The 8,230-nt window shown below is 35.8% G+C and overlaps 1 pseudogene; it reads left to right on the top strand.

Annotated features, from left to right (window-relative positions):
* The first annotated feature begins 6,692 nt into the window (after window positions 1-6,692).
* On the top strand, window positions 6,693-7,161 carry LOC130835888 (transcription factor BTF3-like; annotated as a pseudogene).
* Window positions 7,162-8,230: the final 1,069 nt, after the last annotated feature.

Consider the following 8,230-nt stretch of genomic DNA (forward strand, 5'->3'; position numbering starts at 1 on the left):
GGAAATGTTACACACAAAGCAGGTGAGAACATGCTAAGCACCTGCAGTGTTAATGAGAAGATACAGGTATTAATAAGCTCAAGAAATCAGGGATAAATAAATATGAGTATGATTTTTAAGTTAAGGGAAGCTACCATATGAAAAAATAGAATATATAATATTAAACCAAAAAAATATTAAACCAAGGGAAGAAAACTCAAACCATACAGTGAAAAGAAAGAAAGGAGAAAAATTAAGGAAAAGAATAACATGCTATGAAAATATGAAATAATATAGAATCATAAGAGAGAAATTAGTTTTAAGCCAATAATTAAAATAAATACTAGTATGTTAAAAAAAAAGCTTACCAATTAGATAATAAAGACTTTCAGATTGGATTTAAAAACAAACAAAAAGGGACTTTCCTGGTGGTCCAGTGGATAAGACTCCATGCTCCCAATGGAGGGGCTTGGGTTCGATCCCTGGTCAGGGAACCAGGTCCCCCATGCATGCTGCATCTGAGTCCACATGCCACAACTAAGAAGTCCACATGCCGCAACTAAAAGATCCCACATGCCACAACTAAGACCTGGTGCAGCCAAAATAAATAAATAAATAAAACATTTAAAAAACAAATAAGTTAAAATATATAGCCAAAATCAACATCTACAAGACTCATGGAAAGGCAAAAAATAAAGGATAGATGTGACACATATGAACTAAAACAAAGCTGAGAAGTAATCTTAATATCCAACAATGTAGATTATAAAGCTATATATATGTATATAGATATACACGAGGTATTTCATAAATGGCAAAAAGTGGTAAAATAAACAATAGAACAAGAAAATATATCGATCATAACATATTTGCAGCTAGCAATACTGTTTCAAAATACACTGGGAAGCAACTGATGAAATTGCAAATAGCAATAAGTAAATCAATAATTGTAGTTAGAGGTTTAACTTACCCTTCTCAGAAACCATTAAGCCAAGCAGTCAAGGTGCATTGATGATATGAACTATGTAACAAAGAAGTTTGATCTCAGAGAATTTGCATTTTTGCAAGCATATGTGGAACATTTACAAAATAGACCATGTATTAGGTTATAGAGGAAAACTCAAAACCTCTAAATGATCAATATCTTAAAACTGAGTAATGCAATGAAATTAGAGATTAATTATAAAAAGTGACTATTTGAAAAATCCCGTGGGTTTGGAAACTAAATAACATTATTAATAAACAATTCTTTAGTTACCAAAAAAAAAAAAGCAAAAATAAGCAAAATTTAAACTGAAATGAAGGGACTTCCCTAGTGGCGCAGTGGTTAAGAATCCATCTGCCAATGCAGGGGACATGGGTTCAAGCCCTGGTCTGGGAAGATCCCACATGCTGTGGAGCAACTAAGCCCGTGTGCCACAACTACTGAGCCTGTGTGCCACAACTACTGAAGCCCATGTGCCTAGAAACCTGTGCTCCTCAACAAAAGAAGCCACCGCAATAAGAAGCTCACACACCACAACGAAGAGTAGACCCTGCTTGCCACAACTAGAGAGAGCCCGAGCACAGCAACAAAGACCCAACGCAGCCAATAAATAAATTAATTAATTATTTTGTAAAAACTGAAATGAAAACACTACTTGCCAAAAATGTGGAACATAAGAGGTACTTTGTTATTTACAGCTTTAAAATGCAGAACGTGATGGAGGTGTGAGCTAACGAAAGCTATGGTGGCAATCATCTCGCCACCATAATGGCATATAAGTGCGCCAAATTAACATGTTGTACTTCTTAAACTTACACAATATTTTATGTCAAATACATCTCAATAAAGGTGGGGGGGAGGAAGAAAAGAAAGGTTAAAAATAAGCATTTGATTGAGGTAGATGGGTAAAAGCAACAGAATAAACCCAAAAAATCAAGAAGAAAGGAAATAATAAATACAAAACTCAATAAAACAAATTGAAAAATGGTAAAAGTGATTAAAGTTGGTTCACTTGATTAGTAAAACAGGCTAACCTCTGATAAAAACTATTGTAAAGAAATATTTTTTAAAATTCAAATAAAAATATGTAGACAGAAAAAGGAAAATAACTAGAGCTATTTCTTAAGTAATAAGATAATATCATAAATAACATAATAAATTTGATAACTTGATAAAATGGATACATTCCTAAAGAATAAATAAATAAATAAACACTATCTGTTGTACAAGATGAAACAGATAATTTGAACAAACAATAAATACTAAACAAGAAATGTTCAAAGATCTACATCTCAAGACAGGAAAAAAATGATTTCATAGGTGAGTTTTACTAAATTTTCAAGGAAGCACTAAATTCTAACTTACACAAGTTGTTCCAAAGAAAAGAAAAAGAACAAAAGCTACTCAGCTCATTTTAGGCAACTAGTAAAAACCTTGATTCTAAAATGAGAATAGTAAAAGAAAAAAATCACACAGCATTTCCTTTATAACAATAAATGCTAATCTAGTCCTACAGTGTATTACAAATATTAACACCTCACTTTCAAGTAAGATTTCTCCCAGGAATGCAAGAATGGTTCAATATTAGAAAAAAAAAATCTATCAATGTAATTCAGCACATTAATAAACATTCTGAATGCAAGAGAAGCCTTTGATAACATACAACATCCATGCATAACTTTTAAAAAATAGCATAAAAAGAATAGAAAGGAACTTTATTGGAAAATTTGTATATTAAAGCCTATAATTAACACTATGCTTAATGAAGAAATTTTAGAAGCATTCCCTTTAGAGTTGAAAATAATACAAGGATTTCCAGAATCTCCACTACTTTTAATATAACTAGAGTTTTGCCATATAATATAAGGGAAAAAAGGTATGGTTAAGAATTGGACAGGAAAAAATAAAACCTCTTTCATTTGCACATGATATGATCATCTGTCTAGAAACTAACAGAATCAACTTTAACATATGGAAGCAATAGCTAAAAAAAAAAAAAATCCTTTCACAAAAGCAACAAAACGATAAAGTTCCATGAATTAATTCAATCAGAAGTACACAAGATCTCGATGATAAAATATTTAAAGCTTTAATTTTAAAAAAAGAAAATGATCTGAATAAATGGAGAGATGTTCCATGTTTTTAGATGAGATAATATAATAAAGATGTCAATATTCCTCCAAATTAATCTACAAATTCAATACAATCTCAATAGAAATTCCATTTGGATTTTCTGAGACACTCGACAAACAATCTAAAGTTTATGTGGGGGCTTCCTAGGCGGTACAGTGGTTAAGAATCTGCCTGCCAACGCAGGGGACACGGGTTCAATCCCTACTCCAGGAAGATCCCACATGCTGCAGAGCAACTAAGCCCGTGAGCCACAACTACTGAGCCCATGTGCTGCAACTACTGAAGCCCACGCGCCTAGAGCCCATGCTCTGCAACAAGAGAAGCCACGGCAATGAGGAGCCTGAGCACCATAACGAAGAGTAGCCCCCACTCACCACAACTAAAAGAAAGCCCACGCACAGCAAAAAAGACCCAACACAGCCAATAAAATAAATAAATGAATTAATAAAAAAATAAAAATTAAAATTAAAATAAAAAGAGTTAGATTTAAAAAATAAATAAAGTTTATGTGAAGAAACAAGTATTTAAATCAACTGGTTTGCAAGGCAGAAATAGAGACACAGATGTAGAGAATAAACATATGGACACCAAGTGGGGAAAGTGGGGAGGGTTGGGGGGGATGAATTGGGAGATTGGGATACCAAATTGTACACTCTAAATATATGCAGTTTACTGTAAAAAATAAAAAAATAAACAGTTAAAAAAAACAAAAACAAAAACAAAACAATATGTGCTTGATTGCATGTTTTCCGCTTTCACGAGAATCACATACATACTGAATTTCCCCCTCACCTCTTTGGAACAGTTTCCCAGAGCTATCTGGGATGCTGTCTCCTGCACTGCACTCCTAATTTTGCCCCAAATAAAAGTTAATTCGCAAAGCAAACAAACAAACAAAAAAAGAAATAAGTATTTATACATAGTTAAGTTGGGTGTTTGACCTACCTGACTTGGGACACTCTTTTTTTTTTAATTATATGACTTTTGTTTTAGAGCAGTTTTTGGTTCACAGCAAAATTGAGGGGACGGTACAGAGATTTTCCATGTGTCCCACACACACGCATAGGTTCCTTCCCCCATTGTCAACATCCACCCCCAGAGTGGTACATCCTTTACAACCGATGAACCTATATTGACCCATCCTAATACCCAAAGTTCATAATTTACCTTAGGGTTTACTCTTGGTGTTGTAGATTCTAAAGATTTGTATGAATGTATACTGACTGTGCCCATCATTACGGTATCGTCCAGAGTATTTTCACTGTGTAAACATCTTCTGTGCTCCACCTATGCATCCCCCACACACAGTGCCTTTCACCTGGCAACCACTGATTTTTCACTATCTCCGTAGTTGTTTTTTCCAAAATGTTATGTAGTTGGAATCATACAGTATGTAGCCTTTTCAGATTGGCTTCTTTCACTCTGTAATATACATTTAAGTTTCTTCCGTGTCTTTTCATGAGCTGATAGTTCATTTCATCTTAGTGCTGAATAATATTCCATTGTCTTGATGCACTGTGGTTGATGTATCCACTCACCTGCAGAAGGACATCTTGGTTGCCTCCAAAGTTTTAGCAATTATGAAGAAATCTCCTATGAACATCCACGTGCAGAATTTTGTGTGGATACATGTTCTCAATTTCTTTGTGTAAATAACAAGGAGTGTGATTGTTGGATCACATCGTAAGAGTTTGTTTAGTTTTGTAAGAAACTGCCAAACTGTCTTCTAAAGTGGTTGTACCATTTTGCACACCCACCAGCAATAAATGATGGTTCTTGTTGTTTCACATTCTTGCCGGCACTTGATGATGTTGGTGTCCTGGATTTTGGTCACTCTAACAGGTGTGTCGTTCTTTGTATAGTTTCAATAACAATCCTTTATCACATGTGTCTTTGGCAAACATTCTCTCCCAGTCTGTGGCTTCTCTTCTCGTTCTCCCGACATTGTCTTTCCCACAGCAGAAGGGTTTAATGTGAACGAAGTCCAGCGTATCAATTATTTCTTTCATGGGTCATGTCTTTGGAGTTGTACCTAAAGAGTCATTGCCATGTTCAAGGTTATATAAGTTTCTCCTCTGTAGTTCTCTAGGAGTTTTACAGTTTTGCACTTTACATTTGTGATCCATTTTGAGTTAATTTTTGTGAAGGGTGTAAGGCCTGTGTCTAGATTTATTTTTTTGCATATGGATGTCCAGTTGTTTCATTACCATTTGTTAAAAAGACTCTCTTTGTTTCATTGTTGCTTTTACTCCTTTGTCAAAGATCAATTGGCTATATTTATGTGGATCTATTTCTGGGCTCTCTAGTCTGTTCCATTGATCTATCTGTCTATTCTGTTACCATTACCATACTGTCTTGATCACTGTGGATTTACAGAAACTCTCGAAGTTGAGTAGTGTCAGCCCTCCAACTTTGTTTTTCTCTGTCAATATTGTTTTGGCTTTTGGGGGATCTTTTCCTAGAACATTCCTTAAAGCTGTAGTAATAGTAATAAACATAATATGGTTTTGGTTCAAGTAACTCAGAGACAGATTCATCAATGTATGAGAACCTATTATGCAATAAATGTGGCATCAAAAATCACAAGGGAAAAAACAGATGGTTTGGTAGATGCTGTTAGGAAAATTGCCTTGCTCTACAAAGGAAAATAAACTAACACTTTATTACAAAGCTGAACTCCAGATGAATTAAAGACATGAATATAAAAGATAAAAGACTAAAGTTACTAGAAGAAAAATAGGTTTTCTTTGTAATCATGTTGGGAAGAACTTCTTAAACAAAACTTCAAATGCATACACTATTAGCCAAGAACTGATGAATGTGATCACATCAACCTTAAGGATTTCTGTTCAGCAAAATTCGCTTTTGGAAAAAAATTAATAAACAATCAGCAAAACAGGAGATGTTTACAATATCTAAAGCTGACAAAAGGCTGATATGTAGAATATCCAGGAAATGCATACAAATCAAGGAGCAAAGAACAGAAACTACAATAAAAAATAAATGAGAAACAGACAAAGCATTTGAAAAGGCAAGGTACAGAAGAGACCCAAAAAAGGCAACAAGCACATGATAAAATGTACCAAAACATTGGTCATCAGATAATGCAAATTAAAACAAAAATGCTTACCACTTTACACCTATTGAGACTGTTAGAGGGGCTTCCCTGGTGGTCCAGTGGTAAAGAATCCATCCTACAATGCAGGAGACACAAGTTTGATCCCTGATCTGGGAATTAAGATCCCACATGCCAAGGGACAACTAAGCCCGAGCGCTGCAACTACTGAGCCTGTGTGCCTTAGCTAGAGAACCCATGCACCCCGGATCTTGCACGCCACAACTAGAGAGAAGCTCACGCACCACAGTGAAGAGCCTACACACCACAATGAAAGATCCCACGTGCTGCAAAAAAGACCCAACACAGCCTTTAATTAATTAATTAATTAATTAATTTTTTTAAAAGACTGTTAGAGCTAGCTGTCATCTTGTGTCCTCCTGTGTGTGTGCCTAAGCTCAGCTGGTCTGCCCAAGACCCCCTGAGCGCCAACCCTGCCCCCCACCCCAGCCGGCACAGCCCCATTTCCACTCCAACAAGATGAAAGAAACTATCATAAATCAGGAGAAACTTGCCAAACTGCAGGCACAAGGACACTTTGGTGGGAAAGGAACTGCTCGCAGAAAGAATGTGATTCACAGAACAGCCACAGCAGATGACAAAAAACTTCAGTTCTCTTTAAAGAAGGGAGGGTAAAATTATCTCTGGTATTGAAGAGGTGAATATGGTCACAAACCAAGGAACAGGGATCCACTTTAGCAACCCTAAAGTTCAGGCATCTCTGGCAAGAAACTCTTTCACCATTACAGGCCATGCAGCTGACAGAAATGCTACCCAGCATCTTAAACCAGCTTGGCACAGACAGCCTGACCAGTTTAAGGAGACTGGCTGAAGCTCTGCCCAACCTGTGGATGGAAAAGCACCACTCACTACTGGAGAGGAGGAGGATGATGGAGTTCCAGACCTTGTGGAGAATTTTGATGAGACTTCCAAGAATGAAGCAAACTGAACTGAGTCACCTTCTGAAGAAGATAAAACTTGAAGTTACTGGGAGCTGCTATTTTATATTATGACTGCTTTTAAAATTTTGTTTATGGATCAGATAAAATCTAGATCTCTAATATTTTCAAGTCCAAGCCCCTGGACACTACAGCTCTTTTCAGTTTTTGCTTAGACACAGTTCATTCTTTGTAGCTAATTACGCTGAAGAAGCCCGGGAATAAAGTTTGAAACAAAGGTTAATAAATTTCTTTGCCCAGTAATAAATAAGTTTTTTAAAAGTAAGAAAATAATAATTAAAAAAACAGATTGTTAGGAATTGGAAAGGTGGATGAACTCAAGCATTAGGTGGGGATGTGGGGACATAGGAGTTCCCATCCGCTGCCGGTGAGGTTGCAGACCAATGAGAGAAATGAGATCTGCTCACTCAAACTAGATACGTGCGTTCCCTCTGCCCAGAAATTCTGCTCCTAAATATACATCCCAGGCAACTTCCTACACAGGTTCATAAGGGGACGTGTTTGAGGATGCACGTTGCAGCATTGCTCAGGAAAATCAAGAATTGGGGCAACCTGGACTTCATCACTGGGAGAGTAGAGACAATAGGGAATATTAACAAAGCCAAAAGCTGGAGTTTTGAAAAGAACAATAATATTGACAAAATGGTAGTAATACTGATCAAGAAAAAAAATAAGGCACAAATATACAACTTTAGGAATAAAAATAAAATATAACTAGATGCAGTAGAAAATTCTAAAAAGAATAAGAATATTATAAACAACTCCATGCCAAAATTTGAAAACTTAAATAAGATGGAAAAATTCCTACAAAATGCCTAGAAACAGAAAACTAGAATAATCTTAAATCTTTTTTAAAAAATTTGAATCAGCAGTTAACAATCTTCCCATACTGAAACACAAAGGATTTTGCCGGCAAGTTCCACCAAACATTCAAGGAACAAGGTATTTTAATCTTATAAAAATCTACCCAAGAGAAGAGCAAAGGACAGAACACTCTCCAACTCAATTTATGAGGCTGGCAGCATAACCTCAGTTCTAAAATCTGGCAAGGATGATTTG

The sequence above is a fragment of the Hippopotamus amphibius genome, chromosome 14 (assembly GCF_030028045.1).
Source record: "Hippopotamus amphibius kiboko isolate mHipAmp2 chromosome 14, mHipAmp2.hap2, whole genome shotgun sequence".
In the NCBI taxonomy this organism is placed as follows: domain Eukaryota; kingdom Metazoa; phylum Chordata; class Mammalia; order Artiodactyla; family Hippopotamidae; genus Hippopotamus; species Hippopotamus amphibius.